General features: G+C 37.2%; 1 long non-coding RNA gene across 2 annotated transcripts; it reads right to left on the bottom strand.

The window, feature by feature from the left end:
* Positions 1 to 26,659, bottom strand: LOC128531022 (uncharacterized). Of its 2 annotated transcripts, XR_008361175.1 has the most exons (6): positions 26,476 to 26,659; positions 1,565 to 1,767; positions 1,316 to 1,453; positions 734 to 812; positions 356 to 567; positions 1 to 235 (listed from the first exon to the last, which is right to left on the bottom strand). It is a non-coding gene; the product is annotated as an uncharacterized LOC128531022 (long non-coding RNA). The 2 variants fall into 2 exon arrangements; XR_008361174.1 differs by lacking the exons at positions 1 to 235; positions 356 to 567; positions 734 to 812; positions 1,316 to 1,453; positions 1,565 to 1,767 and adding exons at positions 22,548 to 25,737; positions 25,860 to 26,141.
* Between the last annotated feature and the right edge of the window lie 525 nt (positions 26,660 to 27,184).

Genomic DNA, 27,184 nt, shown 5'->3' with positions numbered 1-27,184 from the left:
TTGTGTCAATATAAACTTTTATTCCAACTAAAGACCTTATAAAACAAAGCCATTGAGCCTGCCAAATCACCATTTATGCCAGCTCCACCTTCTCCTCCATGCTGTTCTGTTAAAAACCTCCTCCTACACGTCTGCTCCTTCATCCCGGTTCCTTTTCTTCAAAACCGCCTCTTGAATGTCTGCTTCTTCTGCCCATCCTTCAACTTTACTCCTCCTCCCACTTCACCCAGGGCTCCTTCAGTTTGAGAAGATATTATAGAAATCATGTGTAACCAAAGTACTTACAATTGACAAACCTGAGGTCTTTGGCTGTTAAAAAAAGATTTACTTAACATTTACTGTAATTTGCAATTACCAGATGTTTGTGAGGTGGCTTCAAAGAGACTTGGCTGACAGAATATCATCCTCTTCACCTTACTGGTTCCATGAATTTTGCGAGTGACCTTCCAGGACACTTCCTGTTCCTACGAAGGTATCCTGCATCGAGAGGTTAAAAAAAAAAAAAAAAAAGCCAAAGAGCTAGGGTGCTCTTACACCAGTAGGGCCTCGAACTGTGATCCTTTGATCCTGTGGTGAAAGATGAAAGAATTGTTTAAGCATTCTAGAGTTTACACATTGATTCAAAGTATCTGGATTTGTGACATTCACATTGTTCATCACCAACAATGGCAAAATCCAAATTCTAAACAATATACATGTTTGTTTTAATTACCCCCTTCCCCCCCATACACACCTTGGGAGTTTAGAGTCACCAGAATCACTGGAACAATTGATGTATGCAGTTGGAGATGTGGAGCTGGTCTAGTCTTATCCTGTTAAAATAAAGATACAATATTCTGAAGACATTTTTATAGTTGGACCACCACATGACTACAGACCCAGTTTGTACATGCAAGTCCCTATAATATAAAAATCTGCATCCTTTATATTTACCTGCTTGGATATTTATAAATAGATACACCACTTTCATAAGATATTTGTTCCAATTACATAAATGAGCAGATTTTGAAGGAGGCACACATTTGGTTTGGCTTGAAAAGCAGGTTTGAAGCTCTCTAATGCCAGTTCCTTTGTAACATATCTATCCTCTCTACATGGAGTGATGGTAGGTTTCTAAAAATATACAGATGTAATGTCAATCACTTGAGCACAATTTAACATTTGCCTACAGAGTAAGCATAAATAAATACATACAGCATTCCTGAGCCCATGTTGACTACATAAGACCAAAGGAGCACAGAATCTTTAATGGTGATATTAGATTAAGAGCTACCTTCCCAATACACAAACACCTAGAGACCAACTTCAAACATACCTCAAGTTTGTGGATTTTTTGCAGGTGCTTGTCTAGTCTAATGTATTTAGCCTTGCAGAATTGGACTGGACAGGTGGTGGATGTAGGAGCATCAGGCCAGAGGCATCAGAAGCAGGCTACTGCTGTCTCAAAGTAAAGCTGTAGAAATAAACAGATTATTTTAAAACAAAATGGGCATTTAAGCAAATGTAAAACTGCATCCAATGCAGGTTCAAATTAAGCCTAGAAAAGAGAAAACAGGATACTTACTGTCAGTGAGAAAGTTTGGGTAAAAGAGCAGATTCAGTAACCTTTTCTGTGGACCTTGGGTGCTGGGCTACATCAGCATACACTTGACCACAAATGGGACACCTACAGGTATATCCACCTAGTCGATCGATGCACCTTCGAGAAAGCCGTAGCCTGCCACTCTGCTCCTGATGCCTATGGCCCGATACTCCCACATCCACCACCTGTAAACATTATATTCACAAAAGAGAAACATTTTTAGAAATGCTGCATCACAACCATATTTTGGGGAATAGAGACTCATTAATGAGCTGTTAAAGGGTGCCAGTCTGCTAAAGATTTACAAAGATAACTGCATGAAAAACAGTGATGGTTTTAACCAAGTCCTACATATAAGCTTAAACAAAAAATCACAATAACACACTACCTGCACCCTACAGATATTAAGGCATGCCATTACTCTTTGTTTCTTACCTGCACACTGACAACTTCTCCCTCCACTCAAGAAATTCTTCCCTCAAAAGACCTGCTATTTAAGTGCTTAAACTAATCAACAAGTCTGATCTGATTGGCTGCAGCTCCATTAATTGTTTTCTGCACCTGATTGTGTTCAGTTCATCAAAGGAACACAATCTTATCCTTGGAAATTCACTGGATTGGGAGCTACTGAGATGTTTTAATGATTTTAATGTTTTAAAGTCTAAAGCTATTTCTTTAAAATTAATTCAATAAATTCATTATATAAAGTTAAAATGATCCCTGGTTTTGTCTTTTCTACACAACAGCAAAGGCCCTAAATATGACTCCAAGTTTCAGCAGTTCGTTGAGACCAACTTCTCAATATATGATGGTTCAAAGACCCAACTTCTAGACTTAAGTCCCTTAACTATAAAAGCCAGTGAAAAAAAGTTAACAATGAATGATTAAGGTTTTTATTAAAATGCATCCAAAAAAAGTCCAACAATAATGTTGTGAATCAGCAAATGAATTCATATTTCTTAAATTGAAATACAACAAGCACCAAGAAAGGATCTGTTACTTTGCAGAAAACATTTGTTTAAAAATAACCAATTACATTCCATACAAACTTAAATAATTCTTTTGATTGTGTAAAGCTGCTTTGGGACAATGACAATTGTTAAAAGCTCTATGCAAATAAAATTGAATTGAATTAAATATGACTCCAAGTTTCAACAGTTCATTGAGACCAACTTCTCAGTATATGATGGTTAAAAGACCCAACTTCTAGACTTAAGTCCCTTAACTATAAAAGCCAGTGAATAAAAAGTTAACAATGCATGATGAAGGTCACTGTACACGTATGACTAAAGGTGTTCAGTAGGGATTATGCACTACACTGTGAGAACATGGTACACTCTTATTGAAGGCCTATACAGTAGAGTCAGAGGTTAACCCTGCACCGTTTCATGAATCCTCCATTAGCATCTGCACGTAAGGGGGGTCTTTTAACATGCTTAATATCATTGTAAAGCAGAACTTTTCAGATTTTTTCCTACGTTTTAAGGCTCTTTTCAGCTGTAATTTCCTTTACATTAAGTTGACTAGTGTTTAGATCTTTGCCGTTGTATGATAAAAGGTGTGCACATGCCACAGAATCAGAGGATTGCCATTAACGTCTCCTTTGCTGCAAGAGCGCGCTAGTTTACCCCAGTTACAAGTATATTAGCAACAAGAATACATCTAGCACTTAATTGTATTTTCAGATGCAGCAGGTCTACATAAGCCCAGGTACAGCAAGTATCCTGGAAAATTAATCTTCAAAAATTGTGATGGAACCAATAAGGTTAAGAGGCATACAAGTGAGTTACAACAGTCAGCGGTATGCAACTATTTACATATAAACTTCTGTAAGGCTTAACATTAACAGACTAGACAAGCACACCAGCAATGATCTCCCATCTTGATGAGGTTCAAGACAGCAGTTGAAGAGGGCATTGGGAGGGAGATGGATGAAACTTTAAGGTGATCACTGAAAAACATGCATCCTCCTTCAAACTCTTGCAGGTCTGGTCAAATAAAAAACACAAGACTGAAAATACATGCAACCTTCACTGTATTTAAAAAACGTGTATATATATATATATATATATATATATATATATATAAGTACTAAGTACCTCTCATCCCTCCCCGCTGAGCGAGCTCGGCCGATCAGCTCTGTCTGGATCTCTGGCTGCGAGAGGTTACAGCATCACCAGGGAACCGAACTAGGGAGCACTTTACCACTGCACTACTCAGAGTCCAGCTAAAAGCATTTTAAATGCAGCAACTTTAATATATGCAATCATAGTAACTGCACTCATTTTAGATGTTTGACGATCAATGGCTAATGGGAGATTTTTTTTAAGGTGCTCTGAATGTTATTTATGATGTATATATTCTCTTTAGTATTATAATATTATATATATATATATATATATATATATAACACTCCTACATCCACCACCTGACCATGGAAACATTAATCACAGAACAAACATTTTTAGAAATGCTGCATCACATGACCATATTTTATTTTTGTCCAGTACATTTAATCTTAATTCCAAGATTACAGTATGTAAAGCATGTTTCTGATATACATGGGAAATAATCTATTACCAGCTATTAAAGTAGAAAGACCGTGTGTAACGAAGAGTGTCGGGGGAAAAATCAAACGCGTCACTCCGGAGTTAATGTGTTAACGACGCATGCGCGCGTGCACAGCGATGGCGGAAATAAAAACTAGTACTGGGACGAAGCGCGCCGTGTGTGTAGAAATCCCGGAAGTGTTTACGGCATCCGACGTCATGGATGACGTTTGAAGCCTCGCTGCGATTGGCGGAAGTGGGTCGTGTCTTGCCGTAATGTGAGTGGATTTATTTTTATTATTTTTTTTAAGGTGCTCTGAATGTTATTTATGATGTATATATTCTCTTTAGTATTATAGGTCTCATGCTTTGTTGTTTTTTGTGTTCACTGTCTTGTTTCGTAAAAATATATATATATAAAACCGGAAGTACTTTCGCCTCCGAGTGGCGCAGTGGCAAAGCGCTCGCCCTATCATCCGGGGATCGCCGGTTCGAACCCCGGGTGATGCTGTTGTCCTCACACAGCCGGAGGCACAGAGAGAGCTAAATTGGCCGAGCTCTCTCAGGGGGGGTGATGACATTAATCATTCAGGGCGTCTGTGAGCCACGGCGTTCGGAGGAACCACGTGACAGCCCTTAGCCTGAGTGGTAGTATGTGAGAGCCCCCCCAGTAATTCGAAAGCAAATTGGACACGCTTAAATTAAAAAAAAATTGTAAATATGTATATATGTAAATATGTATATATATTTATTTTCATTTGTGTTCTAATCGTATATTTATACATTCTATATTTATGTATAAATATACGATTCATTTAGAATATATATAGAATATATGATTTAGAATATAGAATATATGATTCGTATATTTATATATATTATATTTATATATAAATATACGAATCATTTGTCTTTTAAAGATTGGCACGCTAATGAATCTGTTTCATTTGCATTGGATGTTCAGGCCTATTACGAAGGAACAGAATATCTAAATCCTTGTGTTTCACCAAGATGTTAATGTGAGGTTATTGAGGTCGAGCCGGTTGACGACTCATTTCGAATCGCAATGACGTTTGCTCTGTAGCCAAGGACTAAGATCCTTGGTTTTGTCTTTCTTACACAACAGCAAAGGCCCTAAATATGACTCCAAGTTTCAGCAGTTCGTTGAGACCAACTTCTCAGTATATGATGGTTAAAAGACCCAACTTCTAGACTTAAGTCCCTTAACTATAAAAGCCAGTGAATAAAAAGTTAACAGTGCATGATGAAGGTTACAGTACACATATGACTAAAGGTGTTCAGTAGGTTTTATGCACTACACTGTGAGAACATGGTACACCCTTATTACAGGCCTGTACAGCAGGGTCAAAGGTTAACCTTCCACTCTCTCATAAATCATACTTTAGCATTTTAACATACTGTATATTATTGTTAAACAGACCTTTCAGAAAGAGCAGAATCTAATCATAATCCTACTACAATGAGCTTTTGTACAACGGTACATTTTACACACAGAGTCAAAGGTCAAAGGTCAATCCTGCACTGGTAATCAAGCCTATTTTGTAGGAACAGAATGTCTGATTAACTTGTGTTATACCAAGCTGTTAAGGTGGCATTCTAAGCTTATATTTCTGATTAGAATGATTTATATATATTTTAAAGAATTTGATTGGGACGCTTATGAACACGTGCATTTCTATACTGCTTTTAGGCCGATGAATCTGTTTCAGAGGTCAAATGTGCATTAGACGTTGAGGCCTGTATCGGAGGAACAGAATGTCTGACTAACTTGTGTTATACCAAGATGTTAAGGGGGCATTCTAAGCTTTTATTTTTGATTAGAATGATCTGTATATCTTTTAAAGTATTTGATTGGGACGCTTATAAATACGTGCGTTTAATGCTGCTTTTTAGGCCCTATAAATCTGGTTCAGAGCTCAAATGTGCACTGGACGTTCAGGCCTATATCGGAGGAACAGAATGTCTGACTAACTTGTGTTATGCCTTGATCTAAAGGTGGCATTCTAAGCGTTCATGTTAGTTCTATATGATTTATGTATCTTATAAAGTATTTGATCAGGATGCTTATGAATACGTGCGTTTCTATGCTGCTTTTAGGCCGATAAATCTGGTTTAGAGCTCAAATGTGCATTAGACGTTTAGGCCTATATCGGAGGAACAGAATGTCTGACTAACTTGTGTTATACAAAGATGTTAAGGGGGCATTCTAAGCTTTTATTTTTGATTAGAATGATCTGTATATCTTTTAAAGTATTTGATTAGGACGCTTATAAATTTGTGCGTTTAATGCTGCTTTTTAGGCCGATAAATCTGGTTCAGAGCTCAAATGTGCATTAGACGTTCAGGCCTATATCGGAGGAACAGAATGTCTGACTAACTTGTGTTATACCAAGATGTTAAGGGGGCATTCTAAGCTTTTATTTTTGATTAGAATGATCTGTATATCTTTTAAAGTATTTGATTGGGACGCTTATAAATACGTGTGTTTAATGCTGCTTTTTAGGCCGATAAATCCGGTTCAGAGCTCAAATGTGCATTAGACGTTCAGGCCTGTATCGGAGGAACAGAATATCTAAATCCCTTGTGTTTTACCAAGATGTTAATGTGAGGTTATTGAGGTCGAACCGGCTGACGACTCATTTCGAATCGCAATGAGGTTTGCTCTGTAGCCAAGGACTAAGATCCTTGGTTTTGTCTTTCTTACACAACAGCAAAGGCCCTAAATATGACTCCAAGTTTCAGCAGTTTGTTGAGACCAACTTCTCAGTATATGATGGTTAAAAGACCCAACTTCTAGATTTAAGTCCCTTAACTATAAAAGCCAGTGAATAAAAAGTTAACAGTGCATGATAAAGGTTACAGTACACATATGACTAAAGGTGTTCAGTAGGTTTTATGCACTACACTGTGAGAACATGGTACACCCTTATTACAGGCCTGTACAGCAGGGTCAAAGGTTAACCTTGCACTGTCTCATGAATCATACTTCAGCATTTTAACATACTGTGTATCATTGTTAAACAGACCTTTCACAAAGAGCAGAATCAAATAATTCTACTACAATGAGCTCTTGTACAATGGTACATTTTACACACAGACTCAAAGGTCAAAGGTCAATCCTGCACTGGTAATCAGGCCTACTTCAGAAGAAGAGAATGTCTGACTAACTTGTGTTATACCAAGATGTAAAGGTGGCATTCTAAGCTTTTATGTGTGTTCTAAATGATTCATGTATCTTTTAAAGAATTTGATTAGGACGCTTATGAATACGTGCGTTTTTATCCTGCTTTTAGGCCGATAAATCTGGTTCAAAGCTCAAATGTGCATTAGACATTCAGGCCTGTATCGGAGGAACAGAATGTCTGACTAACTTGTTTTATGCCATGATGTAAAGATGGCATTCTAAGCTTTCAGTTCAGCTTTAAATGATTAATGTATCTTTTAAAGAATTTGATTAGGATGCTTATGAATACGTGCGTTTTTATGCTGCTTTTAGGCCGATAAATCTGTTTCAGAGCTCAAAAGTGCACTGGACGTTCACGGCTATTCCGGAGAAACAAAATGTCTGACTAACTTGTGTTATACCAAGATGTAAAGGTGGCATTCTAAGCTTTTATTTCTGATTAGAATGATCTGTATATCTTTTAAAGTATTTGATTGGGACACTTATAAATACGTGCGTTTAATGCTGCTTTTTAGGCCGATAAATCTGGTTCAGAGCTCAAATGTGCATTAGACGTTCAGGCCTGTATCGGAGGAACAGAATGTCTGACTAACTTGTGTTATACCAAGATGTAAAGATGGCATTCTAAGCTTTCAGTTCAGCTTTAAATGATTAATGTATCTTTTAAAGAATTTGATTAGGATGCTTATGAATACGTGCGTTTAATGCTGCTTTTTAGGCCGATAAATCTGGTTCAGAGCTCAAATGTGCATTAGACGTTCAGGCCTATATCGGAGGAACAGAATGTCTGACTAACTTGTGTTATACAAAGATGTTAAGGGGGCATTCTAAGCTTTTATTTTTGATTAGAATGATCTGTATATCTTTTAAAGTATTTGATTGGGACGCTTATAAATACGTGCGTTTAATGCTGCTTTTTAGGCCGATAAATCTGGTTCAGAGCTCAAATGTGCATTAGACGTTCAGGCCTATATCGGAGGAACAGAATGTCTGACTAACTTGTGTTATACCAAGATGTTAAGGGGGCATTCTAAGCTTTTATTTTTGATTAGAATGATCTGTATATCTTTTAAAGTATTTGATTGGGACGCTTATAAATACGTGTGTTTAATGCTGCTTTTTAGGCCGATAAATCCGGTTCAGAGCTCAAATGTGCATTAGACGTTCAGGCCTGTATCGGAGGAACAGAATATCTAAATCCCTTGTGTTTTACCAAGATGTTAATGTGAGGTTATTGAGGTCGAACCGGCTGACGACTCATTTCGAATCGCAATGAGGTTTGCTCTGTAGCCAAGGACTAAGATCCTTGGTTTTGTCTTTCCTACACAACAGCAAAGGCCCTAAATATGACTCCAAGTTTCAGCAGTTTGTTGAGACCAACTTCTCAGTATATGATGGTTAAAAGACCCAACTTCTAGATTTAAGTCCCTTAACTATAAAAGCCAGTGAATAAAAAGTTAACAGTGCATGATAAAGGTTACAGTACACATATGACTAAAGGTGTTCAGTAGGTTTTATGCACTACACTGTGAGAACATGGTACACCCTTATTACAGGCCTGTACAGCAGGGTCAAAGGTTAACCTTGCACTGTCTCATGAATCATACTTCAGCAATTTAACATACTGTGTATCATTGTTAAACAGACCTTTCACAAAGAGCAGAATCAAATAATTCTACTACAATGAGCTCTTGTACAATGGTACATTTTACACACAGACTCAAAGGTCAAAGGTCAATCCTGCACTGGTAATCAGGCCTACTTCAGAAGAAGAGAATGTCTGACTAACTTGTGTTATACCAAGATGTAAAGGTGGCATTCTAAGCTTTTATGTGTGTTCTAAATGATTCATGTATCTTTTAAAGAATTTGATCAGGATGCTTATGAATACGTGCGTTTTTATGCTCCTTTTAGGCCAATAAATCTGGTTCAAAGCTCAAATGTGCATTAGACATTCAGGCCTGTATCGGAGGAACAGAATGTCTGACTAACTTGTTTTATGCCATGATGTAAAGATGGCATTCTAAGCTTTCAGTTCAGCTTTAAATGATTAATGTATCTTTTAAAGAATTTGATTAGGATGCTTATGAATACGTGCGTTTTTATGCTGCTTTTAGGCCGATAAATCTGTTTCAGAGCTCAAAAGTGCACTGGACGTTCACGGCTATTCCGGAGAAACAAAATGTCTGACTAACTTGTGTTATACCAAGATGTAAAGGTGGCATTCTAAGCTTTTATTTCTGATTAGAATGATCTGTATATCTTTTAAAGTATTTGATTGGGACACTTATAAATACGTGCGTTTAATGCTGCTTTTTAGGCCGATAAATCTGGTTCAGAGCTCAAATGTGCATTAGACGTTCAGGCCTGTATCGGAGGAACAGAATGTCTGACTAACTTGTGTTATACCAAGATGTAAAGATGGCATTCTAAGCTTTCAGTTCAGCTTTAAATGATTAATGTATCTTTTAAAGAATTTGATTAGGATGCTTATGAATACGTGCGTTTAATGCTGCTTTTTAGGCCGATAAATCTGGTTCAGAGCTCAAATGTGCATTAGACGTTCAGGCCTATATCGGAGGAACAGAATGTCTGACTAACTTGTGTTATACAAAGATGTTAAGGGGGCATTCTAAGCTTTTATTTTTGATTAGAATGATCTGTATATCTTTTAAAGTATTTGATTGGGACGCTTATAAATACGTGCGTTTAATGCTGCTTTTTAGGCCGATAAATCTGGTTCAGAGCTCAAATGTGCATTAGACGTTCAGGCCTATATCGGAGGAACAGAATGTCTGACTAACTTGTGTTATACCAAGATGTTAAGGAGGCATTCTAAGCTTTTATTTTTGATTAGAATGATCTGTATATCTTTTAAAGTATTTGATTGGGACGCTTATAAATACGTGCGTTTAATGCTGCTTTTTAGGCCGATAAATCTGGTTCAGAGCTCAAATGTGCATTAGACGTTCAGGCCTGTATCGGAGGAACAGAATATCTAAATCCCTTGTGTTTTACCAAGATGTTAATGTGAGGTTATTGAGGTCGAACCGGCTGACGACTCATTTCGAATCGCAATGAGGTTTGCTCTGTAGCCAAGGACTAAGATCCTTGGTTTTGTCTTTCTTACACAACAGCAAAGGCCCTAAATATGACTCCAAGTTTCAGCAGTTTGTTGAGACCAACTTCTCAGTATATGATGGTTAAAAGACCCAACTTCTAGGTTTAAGTCCCTTAACTATAAAAGCCAGTGAATAAAAAGTTAACAGTGCATGATGAAGGTTACAGTACACATATGACTAAAGGTGTTCAGTAGGTTTTATGCACTACACTGTGAGAACATGGTACACCCTTATTACAGGCCTGTACAGCAGGGTCAAAGGTTAACCTTGCACTGTCTCATGAATCATACTTCAGCATTTTAACATACTGTGTATCATTGTTAAACAGACCTTTCAGAAAGAGCAGAATCAAATAATTCTACTACAATGAGCTCTTGTACAATGGTACATTTTACACACAGACTCAAAGGTCAAAGGTCAATCCTGCACTGGTAATCAGGCCTACTTCAGAAGAAGAGAATGTCTGACTAACTTGTGTTATACCAAGATGTAAAGGTGGCATTCTAAGCTTTTATGTGTGTTCTAAATGATTCATGTATCTTTTAAAGAATTTGATCAGGATGCTTATGAATACGTGCGTTTTTATGCTCCTTTTAGGCCAATAAATCTGGTTCAAAGCTCAAATGTGCATTAGACATTCAGGCCTGTATCGGAGGAACAGAATGTCTGACTAACTTGTTTTATGCCATGATGTAAAGATGGCATTCTAAGCTTTCAGTTCAGCTTTAAATGATTAATGTATCTTTTAAAGAATTTGATTAGGATGCTTATGAATACGTGCGTTTTTATGCTGCTTTTAGGCCGATAAATCTGTTTCAGAGCTCAAAAGTGCACTGGACGTTCACGGCTATTCCGGAGAAACAAAATGTCTGACTAACTTGTGTTATACCAAGATGTAAAGGTGGCATTCTAAGCTTTTATTTCTGATTAGAATGATCTGTATATCTTTTAAAGTATTTGATTGGGACACTTATAAATACGTGCGTTTAATGCTGCTTTTTAGGCCGATAAATCTGGTTCAGAGCTCAAATGTGCATTAGACGTTCAGGCCTGTATCGGAGGAACAGAATGTCTGACTAACTTGTGTTATACCAAGATGTAAAGATGGCATTCTAAGCTTTCAGTTCAGCTTTAAATGATTAATGTATCTTTTAAAGAATTTGATTAGGATGCTTATGAATACGTGCGTTTTTATGCTGCTTTTAGGCCGATAAATCTGTTTCAGAGCTCAAAAGTGCACTGGACGTTCACGGCTATTCTGGAGGAACAAAATGTCTGACTAACTTGTGTTATACCAAGATGTTAAGGGGGCATTCTAAGCTTTTATTTTTGATTAGAATGATCTGTATATCTTTTAAAGTATTTGATTGGGACGCTTATAAATACGTGCGTTTAATGCTGCTTTTTAGGCCGATAAATCTGGTTCAGAGCTCAAATGTGCATTAGACGTTCAGGCCTATATCGGAGGAACAGAATGTCTGACTAACTTGTGTTATACAAAGATCTTAAGGAGGCATTCTAAGCTTTTATTTTTGATTAGAATGATCTGTATATCTTTTAAAGTATTTGATTGGGACGCTTATAAATACGTGCGTTTAATGCTGCTTTTTAGGCCGATAAATCTGGTTCAGAGCTCAAATGTGCATTAGACGTTCAGGCCTATATCGGAGGAACAGAATGTCTGACTAACTTGTGTTATACAAAGATCTTAAGGGGGCATTCTAAGCTTTTATTTTTGATTAGAATGATCTGTATATCTTTTAAAGTATTTGATTGGGACGCTTATAAATACGTGCGTTTAATGCTGCTTTTTAGGCCGATAAATCTGGTTCAGAGCTCAAATGTGCATTAGACGTTCAGGCCTATATCGGAGGAACAGAATGTCTGACTAACTTGTGTTATACCAAGATGTTAAGGGGGCATTCTAAGCTTTTATTTTTGATTAGAATGATCTGTATATCTTTTAAAGTATTTGATTGGGACGCTTATAAATACGTGTGTTTAATGCTGCTTTTTAGGCCGATAAATCTGGTTCAGAGCTCAAATGTGCATTAGACGTTCAGGCCTGTATCGGAGGAACAGAATATCTAAATCCCTTGTGTTTTACCAAGATGTTAATGTGAGGTTATTGAGGTCGAACCGGCTGACGACTCATTTCGAATCGCAATGAGGTTTGCTCTGTAGCCAAGGACTAAGATCCTTGGTTTTGTCTTTCTTACACAACAGCAAAGGCCCTAAATATGACTCCAAGTTTCAGCAGTTTGTTGAGACCAACTTCTCAGTATATGATGGTTAAAAGACCCAACTTCTAGATTTAAGTCCCTTAACTATAAAAGCCAGTGAATAAAAAGTTAACAGTGCATGATAAAGGTTACAGTACACATATGACTAAAGGTGTTCAGTAGGTTTTATGCACTACACTGTGAGAACATGGTACACCCTTATTACAGGCCTGTACAGCAGGGTCAAAGGTTAACCTTGCACTGTCTCATGAATCATACTTCAGCATTTTAACATACTGTGTATCATTGTTAAACAGACCTTTCAGAAAGAGCAGAATCAAATAATTCTACTACAATGAGCTCTTGTACAATGGTACATTTTACACACAGACTCAAAGGTCAAAGGTCAATCCTGCACTGGTAATCAGGCCTACTTCAGAAGAAGAGAATGTCTGACTAACTTGTGTTATACCAAGATGTAAAGGTGGCATTCTAAGCTTTTATGTGTGTTCTAAATGATTCATGTATCTTTTAAAGAATTTGATCAGGATGCTTATGAATACGTGCGTTTTTATCCTGCTTTTAGGCCAATAAATCTGGTTCAAAGCTCAAATGTGCATTAGACATTCAGGCCTGTATCGGAGGAACAGAATGTCTGACTAACTTGTTTTATGCCATGATGTAAAGATGGCATTCTAAGCTTTCAGTTCAGCTTTAAATGATTAATGTATCTTTTAAAGAATTTGATTAGGATGCTTATGAATACGTGCGTTTTTATGCTGCTTTTAGGCCGATAAATCTGTTTCAGAGCTCAAAAGTGCACTGGACGTTCACGGCTATTCCGGAGAAACAAAATGTCTGACTAACTTGTGTTATACCAAGATGTAAAGGTGGCATTCTAAGCTTTTATTTCTGATTAGAATGATCTGTATATCTTTTAAAGTATTTGATTGGGACACTTATAAATACGTGCGTTTAATGCTGCTTTTTAGGCCGATAAATCTGGTTCAGAGCTCAAATGTGCATTAGACGTTCAGGCCTGTATCGGAGGAACAGAATGTCTGACTAACTTGTGTTATACCAAGATGTAAAGATGGCATTCTAAGCTTTCAGTTCTGCTTTAAATGATTAATGTATCTTTTAAAGAATTTGATTAGGATGCTTATGAATACGTGCGTTTTTATGCTGCTTTTAGGCCGATAAATCTGGTTCAGAGCTCAAATGTGCATTAGACGTTCAGGCCTATATCGGAGGAACAGAATGTCTGACTAACTTGTGTTATACCAAGATGTTAAGGAGGCATTCTAAGCTTTTATTTTTGATTAGAATGATCTGTATATCTTTTAAAGTATTTGATTGGGACGCTTATAAATACGTGCGTTTAATGCTGCTTTTTAGGCCGATAAATCTGGTTCAGAGCTCAAATGTGCATTAGACGTTCAGGCCTATATCGGAGGAACAGAATGTCTGACTAACTTGTGTTATACAAAGATCTTAAGGGGGCATTCTAAGCTTTTATTTTTGATTAGAATGATCTGTATATCTTTTAAAGTATTTGATTGGGACGCTTATAAATACGTGCGTTTAATGCTGCTTTTTAGGCCGATAAATCTGGTTCAGAGCTCAAATGTGCATTAGACGTTCAGGCCTATATCGGAGGAACAGAATGTCTGACTAACTTGTGTTATACCAAGATGTTAAGGGGGCATTCTAAGCTTTTATTTTTGATTAGAATGATCTGTATATCTTTTAAAGTATTTGATTGGGACGCTTATAAATACGTGTGTTTAATGCTGCTTTTTAGGCCGATAAATCCGGTTCAGAGCTCAAATGTGCATTAGACGTTCAGGCCTGTATCGGAGGAACAGAATATCTAAATCCCTTGTGTTTTACCAAGATGTTAATGTGAGGTTATTGAGGTCGAACCGGCTGACGACTCATTTCGAATCGCAATGAGGTTTGCTCTGTAGCCAAGGACTAAGATCCTTGGTTTTGTCTTTCTTACACAACAGCAAAGGCCCTAAATATGACTCCAAGTTTCAGCAGTTTGTTGAGACCAACTTCTCAGTATATGATGGTTAAAAGACCCAACTTCTAGATTTAAGTCCCTTAACTATAAAAGCCAGTGAATAAAAAGTTAACAGTGCATGATAAAGGTTACAGTACACATATGACTAAAGGTGTTCAGTAGGTTTTATGCACTACACTGTGAGAACATGGTACACCCTTATTACAGGCCTGTACAGCAGGGTCAAAGGTTAACCTTGCACTGTCTCATGAATCATACTTCAGCATTTTAACATACTGTGTATCATTGTTAAACAGACCTTTCAGAAAGAGCAGAATCAAATAATTCTACTACAATGAGCTCTTGTACAATGGTACATTTTACACACAGACTCAAAGGTCAAAGGTCAATCCTGCACTGGTAATCAGGCCTACTTCAGAAGAAGAGAATGTCTGACTAACTTGTGTTATACCAAGATGTAAAGGTGGCATTCTAAGCTTTTATGTGTGTTCTAAATGATTCATGTATCTTTTAAAGAATTTGATCAGGATGCTTATGAATACGTGCGTTTTTATGCTCCTTTTAGGCCAATAAATCTGGTTCAAAGCTCAAATGTGCATTAGACATTCAGGCCTGTATCGGAGGAACAGAATGTCTGACTAACTTGTGTTATACAAAGATCTTAAGGGGGCATTCTAAGCTTTTATTTTTGATTAGAATGATCTGTATATCTTTTAAAGTATTTGATTGGGACGCTTATAAATACGTGCGTTTAATGCTGCTTTTTAGGCCGATAAATCTGGTTCAGAGCTCAAATGTGCATTAGACGTTCAGGCCTATATCGGAGGAACAGAATGTCTGACTAACTTGTGTTATACCAAGATGTTAAGGAGGCATTCTAAGCTTTTATTTTTGATTAGAATGATCTGTATATCTTTTAAAGTATTTGATTGGGACGCTTATAAATACGTGCGTTTCTATGCTGCTTTTAGGCCGATAAATCTGGTTCAGAGCTCAAATGTGCATTAGACGTTCAGGCCTGTATCGGAGGAACAGAATATCTAAATCCCTTGTGTTTTACCAAGATGTTAATGTGAGGTTATTGAGGTCGAACCGGCTGACGACTCATTTTGAATCGCAATGAGGTTTGCTCTGTAGCCAAGGACTAAGATCCTTGGTTTTGTCTTTCTTGCACAACAGCAAAGGCCCTAAATATGACTCCAAGTTTCAGCAGTTTGTTGAGACCAACTTCTCAGTATATGATGGTTAAAAGACCCAACTTCTAGATTTAAGTCCCTTAACTATAAAAGCCAGTGAATAAAAAGTTAACAGTGCATGATAAAGGTTACAGTACACATATGACTAAAGGTGTTCAGTAGGTTTTATGCACTACACTGTGAGAACATGGTACACCCTTATTACAGGCCTGTACAGCAGGGTCAAAGGTTAACCTTGCACTGTCTCATGAATCATACTTCAGCATTTTAACATACTGTGTATCATTGTTAAACAGACCTTTCAGAAAGAGCAGAATCAAATAATTCTACTACAATGAGCTCTTGTACAATGGTACATTTTACACACAGACTCAAAGGTCAAAGGTCAATCCTGCACTGGTAATCAGGCCTACTTCAGAAGAAGAGAATGTCTGACTAACTTGTGTTATACCAAGATGTAAAGGTGGCATTCTAAGCTTTTATGTGTGTTCTAAATGATTCATGTATCTTTTAAAGAATTTGATCAGGATGCTTATGAATACGTGCGTTTTTATGCTCCTTTTAGGCCAATAAATCTGGTTCAAAGCTCAAATGTGCATTAGACATTCAGGCCTGTATCGGAGGAACAGAATGTCTGACTAACTTGTGTTATACAAAGATCTTAAGGGGGCATTCTAAGCTTTTATTTTTGATTAGAATGATCTGTATATCTTTTAAAGTATTTGATTGGGACGCTTATAAATACGTGCGTTTAATGCTGCTTTTTAGGCCGATAAATCTGGTTCAGAGCTCAAATGTGCATTAGACGTTCAGGCCTATATCGGAGGAACAGAATGTCTGACTAACTTGTGTTATACCAAGATGTTAAGGAGGCATTCTAAGCTTTTATTTTTGATTAGAATGATCTGTATATCTTTTAAAGTATTTGATTGGGACGCTTATAAATACGTGCGTTTCTATGCTGCTTTTAGGCCGATAAATCTGGTTCAGAGCTCAAATGTGCATTAGACGTTCAGGCCTGTATCGGAGGAACAGAATATCTAAATCCCTTGTGTTTTACCAAGATGTTAATGTGAGGTTATTGAGGTCGAACCGGCTGACGACTCATTTTGAATCGCAATGAGGTTTGCTCTGTAGCCAAGGACTAAGATCCTTGGTTTTGTCTTTCTTGCACAACAGCAAAGGCCCTAAATATGACTCCAAGTTTCAGCAGTTTGTTGAGACCAACTTCTCAGTATATGATGGTTAAAAGACCCAACTTCTAGATTTAAGTCCCTTAACTATAAAAGCCAGTGAATAAAAAGTTAACAGTGCATGATAAAGGTTACAGTACACATATGACTAAAGGTGTTCAGTAGGTTTTATGCACTACACTGTGAGAACATGGTACACCCTTATTACAGGCCTGTACAGCAGGGTCAAAGGTTAACCTTGCACTGTCTCATGAATCATACTTCAGCATTTTAACATACTGTGTATCATTGTTAAACAGACCTTTCAGAAAGAGCAGAATCAAATAATTCTACTACAATGAGCTCTTGTACAATGGTACATTTTACACACAGACTCAAAGGTCAAAGGTCAATCCTGCACTGGTAATCAGGCCTATTTCAGAAGAAGAGAATGTCTGACTAACTTGTGTTATACCAAGATGTAAAGGTGGCATTCTAAGCTTTTATGTGTGTTCTAAATGATTCATGTATCTTTTAAAGAATTTGATTAGGACGCTTATGAATACGTGCGTTTTTATGCTCCTTTTAGGCCAATAAATCTGGTTCAAAGCTCAAATGTGCATTAGACATTCAGGCCTGTATCGGAGGAACAGAATGTCTGACTAACTTGTTTCATGCCATGATGTAAAGATGGCATTCTAAGCTTTCAGTTCAGCTTTAAATGATTAATGTATCTTTTAAAGAATTTGATTAGGATGCTTATGAATACGTGCGTTTTTATGCTGCTTTTAGGCCGATAAATCTGTTTCAGAGCTCAAAAGTGCACTGGACGTTCACGGCTATTCCGGAGGAACAAAATGTCTGACTAACTTGTGTTATACCAAGATGTAAAGGTGGCATTCCAAGCTTTTATTTCTGATCAGAATGATCTGTATATCTTTTAAAGTATTTGATTGGGACACTTATAAATACGTGCGTTTAATGCTGCTTTTTAGGCCGATAAATCTGGTTCAGAGCTCAAATGTGCATTAGACGTTCAGGCCTGTATCGGAGGAACAGAATGTCTGACTAACTTGTGTTATACCAAGATGTAAAGGTGGCATTCTAAGCTTTTATTTCTGATTAGAATGATCTGTATATCTTTTAAAGTATTTGATTGGGACGCTTATAAATACGTGCGTTTAATGCTGCTTTTTAGGCCGATAAATCTGGTTCAGAGCTTAAATGTGCATTGGACGTTCAGGCCTGTATCGGAGGAACAGAATGTCTGACTAACTTGTGTTATGCCTTGATCTAAAGGTGGCATTCTAAGCGTTCATGTTAGTTCTATATGATTTATGTATCTTATAAAGTATTTGATCAGGATGCTTATGAATACGTGCGTTTCTATGCTGCTTTTAGGCCGATAAATCTGGTTCAGAGCTCAAATGTGCATTAGACGTTCAGGCCTATATCGGAGGAACAGAATGTCTGACTAACTTGTGTTATACCAAGATGTTAAGGGGGCATTCTAAGCTTTTATTTTTGATTAGAATGATCTGTATATCTTTTAAAGTATTTGATTGGGACGCTTATAAATACGTGCGTTTCTATGCTGCTTTTAGGCCGATAAATCTGGTTCAGAGCTCAAATGTGCATTAGACGTTCAGGCCTGTATCGGAGGAACAGAATATCTAAATCCCTTGTGTTTTACCAAGATGTTAATGTGAGGTTATTGAGGTCGAACCGGCTGACGACTCATTTCGAATCGCAATGAGGTTTGCTCTGTAGCCAAGGACTAAGATCCTTGGTTTTGTCTTTCTTACACAACAGCAAAGGCCCTAAATATGACTCCAAGTTTCAGCAGTTTGTTGAGACCAACTTCTCAGTATATGATGGTTAAAAGACCCAACTTCTAGATTTAAGTCCCTTAACTATAAAAGCCAGTGAATAAAAAGTTAACAGTGCATGATAAAGGTCACTGTACACGTATGACTAAAGGTGTTCAGTAGGTTTTATGCACTACACTGTGAGAACATGGTACACCCTTATTACAGGCCTGTACAGCAGGGTCAAAGGTTAACCTTGCACTGTCTCATGAATCATACTTCAGCATTTTAACATACTGTGTATCATTGTTAAACAGACCTTTCAGAAAGAGCAGAATCAAATAATTCTACTACAATGAGCTCTTGTACAATGGTACATTTTACACACAGACTCAAAGGTCAAAGGTCAATCCTGCACTGGTAATCAGGCCTATTTCAGAAGAAGAGAATGTCTGACTAACTTGTGTTATACCAAGATGTAAAGGTGGCATTCTAAGCTTTTATGTGTGTTCTAAATGATTCATGTATCTTTTAAAGTATTTGATGAGGAGGCTTATGAATACGTGCGTTTTTATGCTCCTTTTAGGCCAATAAATCTGGTTCAAAGCTCAAATGTGCATTAGACATTCAGGCCTGTATCGGAGGAACAGAATGTCTGACTAACTTGTTTTATGCCATGATGTAAAGATGGCATTCTAAGCTTTCAGTTCAGCTTTAAATGATTAATGTATCTTTTAAAGAATTTGATTAGGACGCTTATGAATACGTGCGTTTTTATCCTGCTTTTGGGCCGATAAATCTGGTTCAGAGCTCAAATGTGCATTAGACGTTCAGGCCTGTATCGGAGGAACAAAATATTCAAATCCTTGTGTTTCACCAAGATGTTAATGTGAGGTTATTGAGGTCGAGCCGGTTGATGACTCATTTCGAATCGCAATGACGTTTGCTGTGTAGCCGAGGACTAAGATCCTTGGTTTTGTCTTTCTATATATATATAACACTCCTCCATCCACCACCTGACCATGGAAACATTAATCACAGAACAAACATTTTTAGAAATGCTGCATCACATGACCATATTTTATTTTTGTCCAGTACATTTAATCCTAATTCCAAGATTACAGTATGTAAAGCATGTTTCTGATATACATGGGAAATAATCTATTACCAACTATTAAAGTAGAAAGACCGTGTGTAACGAAGAGTGTCGGGGAAAAATCAAACGCGTCACTCCGGAGTTAATGTGTTAACGACGCATGCGCGCGTGCACAGCGATGGCGGAAATAGAAACTTTTTTTTTTTTTTTTTACAAACCAATGACGTTTATTTTGCAGTCACAATGCTTACACTATATGTAGCAGACATCCAAACAATTCAACCAGCTATCTTATCACGCAGAAAGGACTCCACACATACACACACACACACACGCCAAACAGACACATTCATATCAGGTGAACCCCCCCCCAAAAAAAAAAGGAAAACGTAATTGAGTGTTGAACATAGTTAAAGAGATGAGCTAGTTCTTCACAAACAGTTAGCAGCAGCATGTTGAGAAGTAGCACAATATCGTCGCTAAAAATATTCCATTCTGGTTCTGTAAATCTATCATATTTCTGATGCACAATTTCTTTGTTGCTTTTAAAATGAAATGGAATTCTTTACAGGGGAAAAAAAAATAAAGTAAAGAGGGGTAAAGGGGTAAGGGGCAAGCTAGAGGAAAACTGGCAAGTGTGATCAGCTCTTGCTTTAACAATGCTTAGTACCAAGTTGTGTTTTATTTTTAAAGTACACAGTTGCAACCTGTAAAGGGGCACCAGTCTGTGGGGGAAAAAAAGGGTTTAGTGAGAAAACAAGTGAAGGCTGATCTAATGTATCCACACACGAGTCATCTTGAACGTTACATTTCTCAAAAGACCCTAGACACAGAGTCGGTTGGCCATACGTCCCATTTCTGTTCTTAACTCGCCTGTGTTGACTTCCCCTTGTTTGAAAATAGAAACTAGTGACAGACCGAAGCGCGCCGTGTGTGGAGAAATCCTGGAAGTGTTTACGGCGTCCGACGTCATGGATGAGAGGTGTGTTCTATATTTATGTATAAATATACGATTCATTTAGAATATATATAGAATATATGATTTAGAATATAGAATATATGATTCGTATATTTATATATATTATATTTATATATAAATATACGAATCATTTGTCTTTTAAAGATTGGCACGCTAATTAATCTGTTTCATTTGCATTGGACGTTCAGGCCTATTACGAAGGAACAGAATATCTAAATCCTTGTGTTTCACCAAGATGTTAATGTGAGGTTATTGAGGTCGAACCGGCTGACGACTCATTTCGAATCGCAATGACGTTTGCTCTGTAGCCAAGGACTAAGATCCTTGGTTTTGTCTTTCTTACACAACAGCAAAGGCCCTAAATATGACTGCTAGTTTCAACAGTCCGTTGAGACCAACTTCTCAGTATATGATGGTTAAAAGACCCAACTTCTAGGTTTAAGTCCCTTAACTATAAAAGCCAGTGAATAAAAAGTTAACAGTGTATGATGAAAGTTACAGTACATGTATGACTAAAGGTGTTCAGTAGGGATTATGCACTACACTGTAAGAACATGGCACACCCTTATTACAGGCCTGTACAGCAGGGTCAAAGGTTAACCTTTGTCTCTGTGTGTAAAATCATAAATCATCCTTCAGCATTTTAACATAGTGTATATCATTGTAAGGCAGACCTTTCAGAAAGAGCAGAATCTAATCATAATCCTACTACAATGAGCTTTTGTACAACGGTACATTTTACACACAGGGTCAAAGGTCAATCCTGCACTGGTAATCAGGCCTATTTCAGAGGAACAGAATGTCTGACTAACTTAGGTTATGCCATGATCTAAAGATGGCATTCTAAGCTTTTAGTTTAGCTTTAAATGATTAATGTATGTTTTAAAAAATTTGTTGAGGAGGCTTATGAAAACAGGCGTTTTTATGCTGCTTTTAAGCCGATGAATCTGATTCAGAGGTCAAATGTGCATTAGACGTTCAGGCCTGTATCGGAGGAACAGAATGTCTGACTAACTTGTGTTATGCCTTGATCCAAAGGTGGCCTTCTAAGCGTTTATGTTAGTTCTATATGATTTATGTTTCTTATAAAGTATTTGATCGGGATGCTTATGAATACGTGCGTTTTATGCTGCTTTAGGGCAATAAATCTGGTTCAAAGCTCAAATGTGCATTAGACGTTCAGGCCTGTATTGGTGAAACAGAATATCTAAATCCTTGTGTTTCACCAAGATGTTAATGTGAGGTTATTGAGGTCGAACCGGTTGACGACTCATTTCGAATCGCAATGACGTTTGCTCTGTAGCCAAGGACTAAGATCCTTGGTTTTGTCTTTCTTACACAACAGCAAAGGCCTTAAATATGACTCCAAGTTTCAGCAGTTTGTTGAGACCAACTTCTCAGTATATGATGGTTAAAAGACCCAACTTCTAGACTTAAGTCCCTTAACTATAAAAGCCAGTAAATAAAAAGTTAACAGTGCATGATGAAGGTCACTGTACATGTATGACTAAAGGTGTTCTGTAGTCAAGTGCTTAAGAAATATGCTTTTCACACCAAACATTTTTATTAAAATGCATTGAAAAAAAGTCCAATAATGATATTTTTTTAAATAAAAATGATTTTTTGGATGACCAACAAAATTGGTTTTCTTACATAAAACATGATAGAAAAAACAACTCGTCTGAATATATCTGTGTAATAACTTGTTCTAATGAATACGCCTGTATTAAAGAAGAAAAAATACAAACAACAAAAAAAAACTAGTGTAGCCATTTAAGCTTAGTGTCTGTACAGTATAGTAAAACATTTAACAAGAAAATGTAGTGTGACCATTTATGTGACTGTTGTGAATCAGCAAATGAATTCATATTTCTTAAATTGAAATACAACAAGCACCAAGAAAGGATCTGTTACTTTGCAGAAAACATTTGTTTAAAAATAATCAATCACATTCCATACAAACTTAAATAATTCTTTCGATTGTGTAAAGCTGCTTTGTGACAATGACAATTGTTAAAAGCTCTATACAAATAAAATTGAATTGAATTAAATATGACTCCAAGTTTCAGCAGTTCGTTGAGACCAACTTCTCAGTATATGATGGTTCAAAGACCCAACTTCTAGACTTAAGTCCCTTAACTATAAAAGCCAGTGAAAAAATGTGAATAAGAAGTTAACAAGGCATGACCAGGTTGCAATGCACATTAGCTGATGTATGTTTGGGAGCAAATATAACCACTGACAGACAAAAATCTAAGAAAGAGCACAAACACTTTTAAAAACAATAGCGTATATTAAAGTTGCTGCATTAAAAAAGCTTTTAGCTGGATCTCAGTTCCAGTGATGGATGTTAAACTAGCCATAGATCGTCAAACATCTAAAAAAAGAGCACAACTGCTATGATGGCATATGTTAAAGTTGCTGCATTAAAAAAGCTTTTAGCTGGATCTCAGTTCCAGTGATGGATGTTAAACTAGCCATAGATCGTCAGACATCTAAAAAAAGAGCACAACTGCTATGATGGCATATGTTAAAGTTGCTGCATTAAAAAAGCTTTTAGCTGGATCTCAGGAGTGGGCAGACCCTGACTCCCCATTGCCCCACAGAAACCCTTGTCCTTTCAGGGGTGAGTGTTTAAAGTGGGCCGCCAAACTTGCCAGATAGGACTCGGGTTTTATTAGGTCTTTCCTAAAGATTTTATTATTCTTACTGATGTGAATAAAAAAATGTATTTAAAAAATTGTGTGGGGTTCAAGTGATGGATGTAAAACTAGCCATAGATCGTCAGACATCTAAAAAAAGAGCACAACTGCTATGATGGCATATGTTAAAGTTGCTGCATTTAAAAAGCTTTTAGCTGGATCTCAGCAACAGAGGCAAGATGTGCGATACCTCTATTAGTACATCTACCTGCTCAAAAAACATCTGGACTATAAACCGGTGGCTCTACTCTTCCACAAGATGATGTTTGAAACTGCCCATGTTCGGTGGTGGGAACTGAACCCCTCATTTTGTTGTCTACCAACTAAAGGTCAAAATACATATGCTAATCCAGCACACACGGCGGGAAGACAACCACTTCCAGTATGTGGAGATATCAAAGTGGAATTCTATCAAAAACAGAGCAAGATGAGAAGGACTAAGATGTTTTACTTCTGGGTAAACACATTCCTTATCCCTGGATCAGTGGGGAACAGATTATTTTCCACAAACTTTAAGGTGAAGCTATATTTCACAAAAACATTGGAGGAACCATCCAACTCAGAGGACAGCCCTTCCGCATGCGTAACCAGTGACATGACAATGAACCGGATCATTATATCATTTTTCTGACTAATATTGATACCCAGGAAGGGATAGAGGCCATAAAAATATCTTAAAAAAGAATCCAAACGCATCCAGGCCTGAACAAAAGCTTTTGACTTTTAGAGGCATGATCACAATACAAGCACATGTAGGAAAGGCGTGGTAGACAGACCCTCCAGCCAATCTGAACTTTTAATTGAACGACGGAGGGAGAATCTGTCAGCGATCAGGTAAGAAAACCAGGATAACTGCATGTATTAATATCTGTATGGTGCAGGTAGTGATTACTGTAAATGTTTAAGATGTATGTAAAACTCGATGTCTGAGGAAAAACATATTGGGTCTTGCAATATGGGTCTGGGCAAGTTGGCTTTGACCATATTGGGTTTTGCATACATTCATAACAAATATTTATAATTATCCTGCTTAAATGGTTAAAGGGTCTTTTACGGACATGTTGGGTTTTTTCATACAAAGATGTTGGGTAATTTAAATGTTTTAAAGTTTAAATCACTCATGAAGGTTTTTAAAACCTATTTCTTTTAAATTAATTCAATAAATTCATTATATAAAAGTAAAATGATCCTTGGTTTTGTCTTTCTTACACAACAGCAAAGGCCCTAAATATGACTCCAAGTTTCAGCGGTTCGTTGAGACCAACTTCTCAGTATATGATGGTTAAAAGACCCAACTTCTAGACTTAAGTCCCTTAACTATAAAAGCCAGTGAATAAAAAGGTAACAATGCATGATAAAGGTTACAGTACATGTATGACCAAAGATGTTCCGTAGGGATTATGCACTACACTGTGAGAACATGGTACACTCTTATTGAAGGCCTATACAGTAGAGTCAGAGGTTAACCCTGCACCGTTTCATGAATCCTTCATTAGCATCTGCACGTAAGGGGGGTCTTTTAACATGCTTAATATCATTGTAAAGCAGAACAGATTTTTTCCTACGTTTTAAGGCTCTTTTCAGCTGTAATTTCCTTTACATTAAGTTGACTAGTGTTTAGATCTTTGCCGTTGTATGATAAAAGGTGTGCACATGCCACAGAATCAGAGGATTGCCATTAACGTCTCCTCTGCTGCAAGAGCACGGTAGTTTACTCCAGTTACAAGTATATTAGCAACAAGAATACATCTAGCACTTAATTGTATTTTCAGATGCAGCAGGTCTACATAAGCCCAGGTACAGCAAGTATCCTGGAAAATTAATCAGTAAAAATTGTGATGGAACCAATAAGGTTAAGAGGCATACATGTGAGTTACAACAGTCAGCGGTATGCAACTATTTACATATAAACTTCTGTAAGGCTTAACATTAACAGACTAGACAAGCACACCAGGAATGATCTCCCATCTTGATGAGGTTCAAGACAGCAGTTGAAGAGGGGATTAGGAGGGAGATGGATGAAACTTCAAGCTGCTCACTGAAAAACATGCATCCTCCTTCAAACTCCTGCAGGTCTGGTCAAATTAAAAACACAAAAAAAAAGACTGAAAATACATGCAACCTTCACTGTATGAAAAAAAGTATATATATATATATATATATATATATATATATATATATATATAGTACTAAGTACCTCTCATCCCTCCCCGCTGAGCGAGCTCGGCCGATCAGCTCTGTCTGGATCTCTGGCTGCGAGAGGTTACAGCATCACCAGGGAACCGAACTAGGGAGCACTTTACCACTGCACTACTCAGAGTCCAGCTAAAAGCATTTTAAATGCAGCAACTTTAATATATGCAATCATAGTAACTGCACTTTTTTTAGATGTTTGACGATCAATGGCTAGTTTTTTCTCCCAAACCTTCATGAGTTGGTTTTTCATCAGCCTCTGACCCAACACTCCTACATCCACCACCTGATCATGGAAACATTAATCACAGAAATGCTGCATCACATGACCATATTTTATTTTTGTCCAGTACATTTAATCCTAATTCCAAGATTACAGTATGTAAAGCATGTTTCTGATATACATGGGAAATAATCTATTACCAGCTATTAAAGTAGAAAGACCATGTGTAACAAAGAGTGTCGGGAAAAAATCAAACGCGTCACTCCGGAGTTAATGTGTTAATGACGCATGCGCGCGTGCACAGCGATGGCGGAAATAGAAACTATTTTTTCCTGCTTTCACAGACCATTAATTTATTCTACAACTGAACAGTCATAAATCCAAGTCTCACACTTACACTTTCCTGTAGAACTGTAGGCTGTAAAAACTGTGGGGAGTCGGTTGCATTTACACTGTTTTGCTCAGTGCATGGACTTCTGTGTAAATACACAAGTAGTGAAAGTGCATAATAATGATAATAAAAACAACAACAACGGAGCGGAAATAGAAACTAGTGACAGACCGAAGCGCGCCGTGTGTGTAGAAATCCCGGAAGTGTTTACGGCATCCGACGTCATGGATGACGTTTGAAGCCTCGCTGCGAATGGCGGAAGTGGGTCGTGTCTTGCCGCAATGTGGGTGGATTTATTATTTTTTCATTTTTTATTTTTTTAAGGTGCTCTGAATGTTATTTATGATGTATATATTCTCTTTAGTATTATAATTATATATATTTATATATATATATATATATATATATATATATATATATATATATATATATATATATATAACACTCCTACATCCACCACTTGATCATGGAAACATTAATCACAGAACAAACATTTTTAGAAATGCTGCATCACATGACCATATTTTATTTTTGTCCAGTACATTTAATTCTAATTCCAAGATTACAGTATGTAAAGCATGTTTCTGATATACATGGGAAATAATCTATTACCAACTCCGGAGTTAATGTGTTAACAACGCATGCGCGCGTGCACAGCGCTGGCGGAAATAGAAACTAATGCTGGGACGAAGCGCGCCGTGTGTGTAGAAATCCC

Source organism: Clarias gariepinus, chromosome 1 (assembly GCF_024256425.1).
Source record: "Clarias gariepinus isolate MV-2021 ecotype Netherlands chromosome 1, CGAR_prim_01v2, whole genome shotgun sequence".
NCBI lineage: Eukaryota > Metazoa > Chordata > Actinopteri > Siluriformes > Clariidae > Clarias > Clarias gariepinus.
The sequence above is the reverse complement of the archived record's forward strand: the minus strand, read 5'-3'. Positions and strand labels throughout refer to the sequence as shown.